Source organism: Scyliorhinus canicula, chromosome 6, assembly GCF_902713615.1.
Source record: "Scyliorhinus canicula chromosome 6, sScyCan1.1, whole genome shotgun sequence".
NCBI classification, from domain to species: domain Eukaryota; kingdom Metazoa; phylum Chordata; class Chondrichthyes; order Carcharhiniformes; family Scyliorhinidae; genus Scyliorhinus; species Scyliorhinus canicula.
The window spans coordinates 11,534,973-11,548,857 of NC_052151.1; positions in this window are offsets into that span (position 1 = coordinate 11,534,973).

Here is a 13,885-nt window from a genome sequence, read left to right on the forward strand (position 1 = left end):
CACACACACCAGTCCCCAACTCAACACATCACACACATCAGTCCCCAACTCAACACACACCACGTTCCCCAACTCAACACATCACACACACCAGTCCCCAACTCAACACACACCACGTCCCCAACTCAACACACACCACGTCCCCAACTCAACACATCACACACACACAGTCCCCAACTCAACACAACACGCATATCACTCCCCAACTCAACACAACACACACACCAGCATCCAGCTCAACAGTCCCCAACACAGCACTCCAATCCCAAATTGAACACACCATTCCGACACCCAAATCAATGGTCTCATATGTGCAACCAAATGTGCACACTTACATACTGAAATTAACATACAGAGCAGGTCAGAAGATAGGAATCCTGCAGCGAGTAACTCACCTCCTGACTCCCCAAAGCTTCTCCACCATCTACAAGGCAAAAGTCAGGGTTCTAATGGAATACTCTCCACTTGCCTGGATGAGTGTAGCTCCAGCAACACTCGAGAAGCTGAACACCATCCAGGACAAAGAAGCTCGCTTGATTGGCACCCCTTTGGCACCTTCCACACCGACGACCTCTACCATCTAGAAGGGCAAGAGCAGCAGGTACCTTGGAACCCCACCACCTGGAGGTTTCCCTCCAAGTTACTGACCATTCTGACTTGGAAATGCATCGCCGTTCCTTCACTGTCACTGGGCCAGAACCCTGGAACTTGCTCCCTAACAGCACAGTAGTTGTACCTACACCACATGGCTTGCAGTACCCACCCGCTCAAGGGAAATTAGGGATGGGCAACAAATGCTAGCCTAGCCATTAAAAGCCCACATCCCATAAAAGTTCATTGCAAATGCACACATGGGTACAGACAGAAGGAAGCAAGTGTGCCCACATACACAGCCAAACATACAAATACACGTCCAAACATACAAATACACGCCGAAACATACAAATGCACGCCCAAACACAGTGTCTCTTACATGCACATCCACAGTCAAGTATGCAAATGCATATGGAAGGGAATACATGCATGCTTGCGTGCTGGCAAATATACACAAATAGACACACACTCCACTGATGCACGCACAGTAAAACACAAGCACGCACACACACACACACACATGACAGATGTGCACCAAGCAGGGATTAAAGTTCCATTGCAATACTGACAGGCGGTCACAATTGCTGGGAGCACAATTTGTAACGTTTATGGAAAGAGCATTTTATTGTTTTTGAATACAGAAAGATGTCTCTGAGCACAGTACTGTGTTTACATACACATACTTTCCAGAGCTCTGGAAACAAAGGAAAAAAAAAACAGAATTCAAACACAACAAAAAGAAATAACAGGGATTTCTCTTTTAAAAAAAAAATCTTTCACCGTGTAAATAACACCAAAACCCAGCGTGTCAGACTGGGGGTGAGAGAACCGGCTGCAATCTGACGCGTCCCCTTCTTATTCCCCAAAACATGTTGAATGTTTAGTACTTTGTGAAAAGAAATATCAAAACATACACACCCCCTCCCTCCCCACCCCCCCAACCCGCCTTGCATGATACAAACTCGTACACATAAAACTGCAATACAATTTAACGACTGTTTCTTTTCTCATCTTCTCTGTAATTCTGTAATACATAAATACTGAATAAACACCTATAAAAATAAACTCTCTCTTTCAAAGGCATTTTATAAAAAGTAGTGGCCTCTTCCTATGAAAACGCCTCCCTTCTCATAGCACCAGATACAAAACGCAGCTTCTTGTAGGTGGGCTTGACGATGAAGGGACCGTGGCACGTAGAAAGGTCAGGAGTCACGGGACATGGACTGGGAATATGAGAGGGTGCAGAGGGTGGGGAAAAACAAATCAAACCGCACCCCCCCGAAAGGCTGATTGGACAGAGTCCATGCGAAACGGAGTCTCTGCAGACTCTATAAGGGAGGGGGAAGATGATGGGATTAGATCTGTGGGCAACAGAGCTCCAGCCCAGAATGGGGAACCTAATTTCTCCCCCTCCACAGGGAGATCATTGACACAGGTGATGGCTGACAAAGGGGTCATTTTTCAATCTCCTCCTCCCCAAATTGAATCGGCTCCCTTTGTGTGAACAGAAGCCAGGCTGACTGTTCGGTAATCAGACCAAGGGGTTAATGACCGCAATGTTTCAGAGGGCTGACACCAAGCCAAGTACTGGCAGCCCTGCCAACCATCAGGGAAAGTGAATGTCACCCAGTGGATTGCTCTGGTAGCAGACTCTCCCACTCAGTCTCAGCACATTCCGTTCCTTCTGTGTGACTATCCTTGTGTCTCGGGAAGATATGGCCATTCATTGCACAACAGATTTCACAAGTACCTAAGTGTATATTTGAAATGTGTGCACCCACACAATGAGTGTGGTAGAGAAGGGTTCAGTTCAGTTTTTAACCAATCTCACATGGTCCTGTTCACCCGGTTGTCATTCTGACACTCCTATCCAGCAGTCAGCTTCAACCAGAACTCAGGATCAGCAACTCTGCTCACCCCCCTACCAACTCCTCTCACCCCTCCACCCCGCTAACTCTGCTCACCCCCACCCTGCCAACTTCGCTCACCCCCCCACCCCGCTAACTCTGCTCACCCCCCCACCCCAACTCTGCTCACCCCCCCACCCCGCCAACTCCGCTCACCCCCCCACCCCACCAACTCCGCACACCCCCCCCACCCCACCAACTCCGCTCACCCCCCCCACCCCACCAACTCTGCTCACCCCCCTACCAACTCCGCTCACCCCTCCCACCCACCAACTCTGCTCACCAACGCCCTCACACTGCAACCCCCCTCATTCACTCCCGAGGTCAGGGCACTGGATCAGGATCAGGAACTCTGCTCACTCCCCTCACTCACTCACTCCCGAGGTCAGGGCACTGGATCAGGAACTCTGCTCACTCTCCTCACTCACTCACTCCCGAGGTCAGGGCACTGGATCAGGAACTCTGCTCACTCTCCTCACTCACTCCCGAGGTCAGGGCACTGGATCAGGATCAGGAACTCTGCTCACTCCCCTCACTCACTCACTCCCGAGGTCAGGGCACTGGATCAGGATCAGGAACTCTGCTCACTCCCCTCACTCACTCACCCCCGAGGTCAGGGCACTGGATCAGGAACTCTGCTCACTCTCCTCACTCACTCACTCCCGAGGTCAGGGCACTGGATCAGGAACTCTGCTCACTCTCCTCACTCACCCCCGAGGTCAGGGCACTGGATCGGGATCAGGAACTCTGCTCACTCCCCTCACTCACTCACTCCCGAGGTCAGGGCACTGGATCAGGATCAGGAACTCTGCTCACTCCCCTCACTCACTCACTCCCGAGGTCAGGGCACTGGATCAGGAACTCTGCTCACTCTCCTCACTCACTCACTCCCGAGGTCAGGGCACTGGATCAGGAACTCTGCTCACTCTCCTCACTCACTCCCGAGGTCAGGGCACTGGATCGGGATCAGGAACTCTGCTCACTCCCCTCACTCACTCACTCCCGAGGTCAGGGCACTGGATCAGGATCAGGAACTCTGCTCACTCCCCTCACTCCCGAGGTCAGGGCACTGGATCAGGATCAGGAACTCTGCTCACTCTCCTCACTCACTCCCGAGGTCAGGGCACTGGATCGGGATCGGGATCAGGAACTCTGCTCACTCTCCTCACTCAGGCACTGGATCTGGATTAGGAACTCTGCTCACTCCCCTCACTCACTCCTGAGGTCAGGGCACTGGATCAGGATCAGGAACTCTGCTCACTCCCCTCACTCACTCCCGAGGTCAGGGCAATGGATCAGGATCGGGATCAGGAACTCTGCTCACTCCCCTCACTCCTGAGGTCAGGGCACTGGATCGGGATCAGGAACTCTGCTCACTCCCCTCACTCACTCCCGAGGTCAGGGCACTGGATCGGGATCAGGAACTCTGCTCACTCCCCTCACTCCTGAGGTCAGTGCACTGGATCGGGATCAGGAGCAGAGTGGGCGTATCTCAATCTCACCATGTCCAGCAGGGTTTCTCTGGGTGGGTAAATCTCAATCAGCTGGTAAATACAAATTTCACCAAGAGTGTTTGAGGGGACAATTATCCGAATGTTTGAGGGCACGATTATCCGAGTGTTTGAGGGGACGATTATCCGAGAGTTTGAGGGGACGATTATCCGAGTGTTTGAGGGGACAATTATCCGATTGTTTGAGGGAACGATTATCCCAGTGTTTGAGGGGCCGATTATCCCAGTGTTTGAGGGGCCGATTATCCCAGTGTTTGAGGGGCCGATTATCCCAGTGTTTGAGGGGCCGATTATCCGAGTGCTTGAGGGGACGATTATCCGAGTGTTTGAGGGGCTGATTATCCGAGTGTTTGAGGGGCCGATTATCCCAGTGTTTGAGGGGACGATTATCCGAGTGTTTGAGGGGCTGATTATCCCAGTGTTTGAGGGGACAATTATCCGAGTGCTTGAGGGGACGATTATCCCAGTGTTTGAGGGAACGATTATCCCAGTGTTTGAGGGGCCGATTATCCCAGTGTTTGAGGGGCCGATTATCCCAGTGTTTGAGGGGCCGATTATCCCAGTGTTTGAGGGGCCGATTATCCCAGTGTTTGAGGGGCCGATTATCCCAGTGTTTGAGGGGCCGATTATCCGAGTGTTTGAGGGGCCGATTATCCCAGTGTTTGAGGGGACAATTATCCGAGTGCTTGAGGGGACGATTATCCCAGTGTTTGAGGGAACGATTATCCCAGTGTTTGAGGGGCCGATTATCCCAGTGTTTGAGGGGCCGATTATCCCAGTGTTTGAGGGGCCGATTATCCCAGTGTTTGAGGGGCTGATTATCCCAGTGTTTGAGGGGCCGATTATCCCAGTGTTTGAGGGGCCGATTATCCGAGTGTTTGAGGGGCTGATTATCCGAGTGTTTGAGGGGACGATTATCCCAATGTTGAGGGGACGATTATCCGAGTGTTTGAGGGAACAATTATCCGAGTGTTTGAGGGAACGATTATCCCAATGTTGAGGGGCCGATTATCTGAGTGTTTGAGGGAACAATTATCCGAGTGTTTGAGGGGCCGATTATCCGAGTGTTTGAGGGAACAATTATCCGAGTGTTTGAGGGGACGATTATCTGAGTGTTTGAGGGGACAATTATCCGAGTGTTTGAGGGGCCGATTATCCGAGTGTTTGAGGGAACAATTATCCGAGTGTTTGAGGGGACGATTATCCCAGTGTTTGAGGGGACAATTATCAGAGTGTTGAGGGGCCAATTATCCGAGAGTTTGAGGGAACGATTATCTGAGTGTTTGGCCATTTTCACTCTGGTATACATGGGGCTCAAGGCAAAGGCAGCGCTGATGAATGAAAGATTTCAATTCTACTGAATGATCATATGGAATAAATACTCCCACACTATATATCAATGATCTATACCTCATTAATCCCATGACCAGGGGGAAGAAGGTGGTGTAGTGGTAATATCACTGGTGGTAATAATCCAGAGTCGGACCCAAGCTCATGTTCTGGCAACCCAAATTTAAAACCTGCCATGACGCGGGTGAAATTTGAATTCATAAAAGTCTGGAATTAAAGTCGAATGATGACCATGAAACCATTGTCGATGGTCATAAAAAGAGTAATTGGGGATTAGCCAGTGACGCTGAGATCCCATGAACAAATACATTTTAAAAAGCCCAATGAGAGGAGATGCAATTCTAGATGTAGTCTTGGGAAATGAAGATGGGCAAGTGGGTGAAGTGACAGTGGGCGACTATGTCGGGAATAGTAGCCACAATTCAGTTAGATTTAGTATTATTGTGGAAAAGGACAGAGATAAATCAGGAGTAAAAATTTAAAACTGGGGGAAGGCAAAGTTTACAAAGCTGAGAAGTGATTTGGTTGAAGTGGACTGGACAAGACGGCTAAAGGATAAGCCAGTGGGAAGCAGTAAGAAGTGAGATCCTTAGAATGCAGACATGACCCCTCCAAAAATAAGAATGGTACTGCCAAATCCAGACCCCGCGGCTGTCCAGAAAAATACAGGGGAGAATTGAACAAGAAACAACTAAAGTTTAATACAGTCACAAAATATTCATCACTGCAGATAGCGTGCAGGAGTATAGAAAGCATAGGGATCAACTAAAAAAAAGAAATAAGAAATTCAAAGAGGGTGTGAAAAAATATTAGCAAGAAAGATGAAGGAAAACCCAAAGATGCTTTACCAGTATATGGAAAGTAAAAGGATAGTTAAGGAAAAAGTAGGACCTGTCAGAAATGAAGAAGGGAACTTAAGATGCAGAGGATATCTGAAGAGTTCTAAACTTTTTTTTGTCTCCATATTCACAAATGAAAGGGATGATGTGGATATAATAACCCAAGAGGAGCAGTGTGAAATATTGGATAAAATAATCATTACAAGAGAGGAGGTGGGAGTCCTTGAAAGTGGATAAGTTGCCAGGGCCGGATGGCTGGTTTCCTAGGATGATGGAGTTCAGGGAGAAATAGCAGCTGCTCGGAGGATTATTTTCTAATCTTCACTAGGCACAGCAAAGGTTCTGGAGGACTGCAAATGTGGTTCAGTTGTTTAAGAAGGCGCCGGAATGTGGCGACTAGGGGCTTTTCACAGTAACTTCATTGAAACCTACTCGTGACAATAAGCGATTTTCATTTCATTTCAAATGCCAAACAATTATAGGCCGGTTAGTCTTACTTCAGTGGTGGGAAAATTGTTAGAATCAATTGTGAAAGATCAGATAAACTGTCACTTAGAAAGACATGGACTAGCCAGGGATAATCAGCATAATCAGTCAGCGAAGGTTATGTTGTATAAATTTGAATGAATTATTTGAGGAAGTGACAAAGGAGGATTGAAGAGGCTAGTGCAGTGGGTGTTGTCTACATGGATTTCAGTAAGGCATTTGGCAAGGTCCCATATGGCAGACTGGTCATAAAAGTAAAAGCACCTAGGATAGAGGGTAACATGGTGAATTGGATCCAAAGTAGGCTCAGTAACAGGAAACAAGGGGTAATGGTCGATGGCTGTCCTTGCGAATGGAAAGCTGCTTCAAGTGGTGTTCCACAGGGCTTGGTGTTGGGACCCCTCCTGTTTGTTTTATATATTAAAACATTTGGACTTGAAAGTGGGGGGCACAATTGGGAAATTTGCAGGTGACACAAAAATTGGCCATGAAAAGATAGTGCAGATTGGATTGGATTGGATTTGTTTATTGTCACGTGTACTGAGGTACAGTGAAAGGTATTTTGCTGCGAGCAGCTCAAACAGATCATTTAGTTCATGAAACGAAAATAAAATAAAAAGAAAATACATAATAGGGCAACAAGTTCCACAATGTAAATACATAGACACCAGCATCCGGTGAAGCACACAGGGGTGTAGTATTAATCAGGTCAGTCCATAAGAGGGTCATTTAGGAGTCTGGTAGCAGCGGGGAAGAAGCTGTTTTTGAGTCTGTTCGTGCGTGTTCTCAGACTTCTGTATCTCCTGCCCGATGGAAGAAGTTGGAAAAGTGAGTAAGCCGGGTGGGAGGGATCTTCGATTATGCTGCCCACTTTCCCCCGGCAGCGGGAGGTGTAGACAGAGTTAATGGATGGGAGGCAGGTTTGTGTGATAGACTGGGCTGTGTTCACGACTCTCTGAAGTTTCTAGCGGTCTTGGGCCGAGCAGTTGCCATACCAGGCTGTGATGCAGCCAGATAGGATGCTTTCTATAGTGCACCTGTAAAAGTTGGTAAGTGTCAGTGTGGACATGCCGAATTTCCTTAGTTTCCTGAGGAAGTATCGGCGCTGTTGTGCTTTCTTGGTGGTAGCGTCGACGTGGGTGGACCAGGACAGATTTTTGCCGATGTGCACACCGAGGAATTTGAAACTGCTAACCATCTCCACCTCGGCCCCATTGATGCTGACAGGGGTGTGTACAGTACTTTGCTTCCTGAAGTTAATGACCAGCTCTTTAGTTTTGCTGGCATTGAGGGAGAGATTGTTGTTGCTGCACCACTCCACTAAGTTCTCTATCTCCCTCCTGTATTCTGACTCGCCGTTGTTCGAGGCCCGACCCACAATGATCGCATTATCAGCAAACATGCAGATGGAGTTGGAACCAAGTTTTGCCATGCAGTCGTGTGTGTACAGGGAGTAGAGTAGGGGGCTAAGTACCATCCTTGCGGGGTCCTGATATTGAGGACTAGCGTGGAGGAGGTGTTGTTGTTTATTCCTACTGATTATGGTCTGTGAGTCAGAAAGTCAAGGACCCAGTTGCAGAGTGGGGAGCCAAGTCCTAGGTTTTGGAGCTTTGATATGAGCTTCGCTGGGATTCTGGTGTTGAAGGCAGAGTTGTAATCAACAAATAGGAGTTTGATGTAGGAGTCCTTGTTGTAGAGATGCTCCATCTGCCAGCTGGTCCGCACAGGCTCTGAGTGCATAACCAGGGACCACGTCCGGACCCGTCAACTTCCGAGGGTTCACTTTCAGGAAGACGAATCTGACTTCGGAAGCAGTGATAGTGGGTATGGGTGTATGATGGGCTGCTTGGGCACTTGACAGCGGATCGTTGGTTTCCTGCTCGAACTGAGCATAGAATGCATTGAGTTCATCGGGGAGGGGTGCGCTGCTGCCGGAGATACTGCTCGGCTTCGCTTTGTAGTCTGTTATGTTGTTTAGGCCTTGCCACAACCGACTAGAGTCTTTAACGCTAATCTGTGACTCTGGCTTGGTCTGATATTGTCTCTTGGCATCTCGGATGCCTTTGCGGAGGTCGTACCTGGATTTCTTGTACAGGTCAGGGTCGCTTGACTTGAACGCCTCTGTCCTTCAGTAGGGAATCAATCTCCCGATTGAGCCATGGCTTCCGGTTGGAACGTACGTACTGCTTTCTTTGGCACGCAGTCGTCCACACATTTGCTGATAAAGTCTGTGATGGTGGTGGCAGACGAAGTTGGTCGCTGAGTTCTTAAACATTCCATTGTCTCCAAGCAGTCATGTCATAGGAGCTTTTCTGTTTCCTCGGACTAGCACTGCACGACCGTCTTAGCCGGATTCTCCCACTTAAGTTTCTGCTTGTAAGCCGGTCTGTTTTTCCAAAGTGTGGTCAGGGGATGGAACGGTAGGCACCCTTGATTTTTGTGTAGCAGTGGTCAAGCATGTTGTCACCCCAGAGGACAGCTGTAAGCTCCAAAATGGGTTGGTGGAGTGGACATGAAAGTGACAGAGGGAGTTCAACTCCGATAAGTGTGAGGTAAAGCATTTAGGGAGGTCAAACAGTAAAAGTGAATGCACAATAAATGGGAATATACTGACAGAGGTAGATGAAGTGCACAGGTCCCTAAAGATAGCAGTACAGGTAGATAAGATTGTAAAGAAGGCATATGGAATGTTCTCCTTCATTGGCAGAGGTACAGAATACAAAAGTAGGGATATAATGATGTAACTGTCTAAGCCCTGGTAAGGCCACAACAGGAGTATTGTGTGCAGTTCTGGTCACATTACAGGAAGGATGTAATTGCTCTGGAGAGAGGGCAGAGAAGATTTACTAGAATGTTGTCAGATGAGTGTTGGGGAATTGTAGCTCTGAGGATAGATTGGAGAGGCTGGGGTTGTTTTCCTTAGAACAGAAGAGGCTGAGGGCTGACATTATTGAGGTATACAAAACTGTGAGGGGTAGAGATAGATCAGAGAGATGGAACTTGTTTCCCTTGGCAAAGAATTGAAAAACCACAGGTAATAGATTCGAGCTAAGTGGCAAAAGGATTAGATGGAACATGAGGATAAACATTTTTACGCAGAGGGTGGTGAGTGTCTGGAATTTGCTGCCTGAGTTGGTGATGGAGGAGAGACCCAAAACTCTTTTAATAGTACCTGGATCTGCATTGGATGTGCTGTAGGCTGCAGGGCTATGGGCCGTATGCAGGATTCAAAAGGGCAGGCAACTGGGTGGCTTTGCGTTGGCTTGGACAAGATGGAGCGAATGGCCTCCGTCTGTGCTGTATCTTTTGTATGGCTATAACCTTCCTTCCTGCCCAAGTACATATTGACTCAGATAAGATATCCACACACCATGTCCGTGTCAGACAAGATGGTGTTGCTGGATTCAGAAGGAGGTCATGGACAGCCCAGCCAATCCTGATCCAGATCCTAGCAGGAAAGGGGATTTCCAAGCCAATCCTCATCCTGATCTCAGCCAGCAGGGCCATGTCCCAGCCAATCCTAATCCTGATCTCAGCCTGCAAAGCCATGTCCCAGCCAATCCTCATCCTGATCTTAGCCAGCAGGGCCATGTCCCAGCCAATCCTCATCCTGATCTCAGCCAGCAGGGCCATGTCCCAGCCAATCCTCATCCTGATCTCAGCCAGCAGGGCCATGTCCCAGCCAATCCTCATCCTGATCTCAGCCAGCAGGGCCATGTCCCAGCCAATCCTCATCCTGATCTCAGCCAGCAGGGCCATGTCCCAGCCAATCCTCATCCTGATCTCAGCCAGCAGGGCCATGTCCCAGCCAATCCTCATCCTGATCTCAGCCAGCAGGGCCATGTCCCAGCCAATCCTCATCCTGATCTCAGCCAGCAGGGCCATGTCCCAGCCAATCCCAATCCTGATCTCAGCCAGCAGGGCCATGTCCCAGCCAATCCCAATCCTGATCTCAGCCAGGATGGCCATGTCCCAGCCAATCCTCATCCTGATCTCAGCCAGCAGGGCATGCCCCAGCCAATCCTCATCCTGATCTCAGCCAGCAAAGCCATGTCCCAGCCAATCCTCATCCTGATCTCAACCAGCATGGCCATGTCCCAGCCAATCCTCATCCTGATCTCAGCCAGCAGGGCCATGTCCCAGCCAATCCTCATCCTGATCTCAACCAGCATGGCCATGTCCCAGCCAATCCTCATCCTGATCTCAGCCAGCAAGGGGATGTCCCAGCCAATCCTGACCTTAACTGGAAGGGCATTGGCGCAGCCAATCCTGACCTCAGCTGGAAGGGGTATGTCCCAGCCAATCCTGATTCTGAACTTAGTCAAAGCGGTATCTCCCAGCCAATCCCGATCCTGACCTTAGCTGAAAGGGTTATCTCCCAGCCAATCCTGATCTTAGCCAGAAGGGAGATGTCCCAGCCAATCCTGATCCTGACCTTAGCTGAAAGCAGTATGTCCCAGCCAATCCTGATCCTGATCTTAGCCAGAAGGGAGATGTCCCAGCCAATCCTGATCCTGACCTTAGCTGAAAGCAGTATGTCCCAGCCAATCCTGATCCTAGCCAGAAGGGAGATGTCCCAGCCAATCCTGATCTTAGCCGGAAGGGAGGTGTCCCAGCCAATCCTGATCTTAGCCAACAGGGGTATGTCCCAGCCAGTCCTGATCCTGATCTTAGCCAGAAGGGAGATGTCCCAGCCAATCCTGTTCTTAGCCAGAAGGGAGATGTCCCAACCAATCCTGATCCTGATCTTAGCCAGAAGGGAGATGCCCCAGCCAATCCTGATCTTAGCCGGAAGGGAGATGTCCCAGCCAACCCTGATCTTAGCCGGAAGGGAGATGTCCCAGCCAATCCTGTTCTTAGCCAGAAGGGAGATGTCCCAGCCAATCCTGATCCTGATCTTAGCCAGAAGGGAGGTGTCCCAGCCAATCCTGATCTTAGCCGGAAGGGAGATGTCCCAGCCAATCCTGATCCTGATCCTAGCCAGAAGGGAGGTGTCCCAGCCGATCCTGATCTTAGCCGGAAGGGAGATGTCCCAGCCAATCCTGATCCTGATCTTAGCCAGAAGGGAGATGTCCCAGCCAATCCTGATCCCGATCTTAGCCAGAAGGGAGATGTCCCAGCCAATCCTGATCCCGATCTTAGCCAGAAGGGAGATGTCCCAGCCGATCCTGATCTTAGCCGGAAGGGAGATGTCCCAGCCAATCCTGATCCTGATCTTAGCCAGAAGGGAGATGTCCCAGCCAATCCTGATCCCGATCTTAGCCAGAAGGGAGATGTCCCAGCCAATCCTGATCTTAGCCAGAAGGGAGATATCCCAGCCAATCCTGGTCCTGATCTTAGCTGAAAGCAGTATGTCCCAGCCAATCCTGATCCTGATCTTAGCCAGAAGGGAGATGTCCCAGCCAATCCTGATCCTGATCTTAGCCAGAAGGGAGATGTCCCAGCCAATCCTGATCCTGATCTTAGCCTGAAGGGAGATGCCCCAGCCAGTCCTGATCTTAGCCAGAAGGGAAATGTCCCAGCCAATCCTGATCTTAGCCAGAAGGGAGATGTCCCAGCCAATCCTGATCTTAGCCAGAAGGGAGATGTCCCAGCCAATCCTGATCTTAGCCAGAAGGGAGATGTCCCAGCCAATCCTGATCTTAGCCAGAAGGGAGATGTCCCAGCCAATCCTGATCTTAGCCGGAAGGGAGATGTCCCAGCCAATCCTGATCTTAGCCAGAAGGGAGATGTCCCAGCCAATCCTGATCTTAGCCAGAAGGGAGATGTCCCAGCCAATCCTGATCCTGATCTTAGCCTGAAGGGAGATGTCCCAGCCAATCCTGATCTTAGCTGGAAGGGAGATGTCCCAGCCAATCCTGATCCTGATCTTAGCCGGAAGGGAGATGCCCCAGCCAATCCTGATCTTAGCCAGAAGGGAGATGTCCCAGCCAATCCTGATCTTAACTGGAAGGGAGATGTCCCAGCCAATCCTGATCTTAGCCAGAAGGGAGATGTCCCAGCCAATCCTGATCCTGATCTTAGCCAGAAGGGAGGTGTCCCAGCCAATCCTGATCTTAGCTGGAAGGGAGATGTCCCAGCCAATCCTGATCTTAGCCAGAAGGGAGATGTCCCAGCCAATCCTGATCTTAGCTGGAAGGGAGATGTCCCAGCCAATCCTGATCTTAGCCGGAAGGGAGATGTCCCAGCCAATCCTGATCTTAGCCAGAAGGGAGATGTCCCAGCCAATCCTGATCTTAGCTGGAAGGGAGATGTCCCAGCCAATCCTGATCCTGATCTCAGCCAAAAGGGGCATTCCCCAGCCAATCCTGATCTTAGCCAGAAGGGAGATGCCCCAGCCAATCCTGATCTTAGCCAGAAGGGAGATGTCCCAGCCAATCCTGATCTTAGCCAGAAGGGAGATGTCCCAGCCAATCCTGATCTTAGCCGGAAGGGAGATGCCCCAGCCAATCCTGATCTTAGCCAGAAGGGAGATGTCCCAGCCAATCCTGATCTTAGCCAGAAGGGAGATGTCCCAGCCAATCCTGATCCTGATCTTAGCCGGAAGGGAGATGTCCCAGCCAATCCTGATCTTAGCCGGAAGGGAGATGTCCCAGCCAATCCTGATCCTGATCTTAGCTGGAAGGGAGATGTCCCAGCCAATCCTGATCTTAGCCAGAAGGGAGATGTCCCAGCCAATCCTGATCTTAGCCAGAAGGGAGATGTCCCAGCCAATCCTGATCTTAGCCAGAAGGGAGATGTCCCAGCCAATCCTGATCTTAGCTGGAAGGGAGATGTCCCAGCCAATCCTGATCTTAGCCAGAAGGGAGATGTCCCAGCCAATCCTGATCCTGATCTTATCCGATGGGGGGACGTTGCAGCCACTCTTGATGCAGATCTTAGCCGATGGGCATGTACGAGCCGATTCCAATCCTAATCAGCGTGCACAGGTCCTTTTTTCCAGTCTTCCTCCGATATAGGAGCAGAATTAGGCAATTCTGCCCATCGAGTCCGCTCCACCATTCTATCATGACTGATAAGTTCCTTATCTGCTTACAATGTTACAAGAGCTGGATTGCGAAATCGGCCAGTCTGAGTTGGGCTCACTGGATAACGGTCAGGAGCAAAAACTTCAATCTAATTTTTGCTTGCTAGTGCAGGGTTATGAGGTCACTTATGGTGTTCCCTCACCCCCCAAAGGCCACTCACATCAATTAAA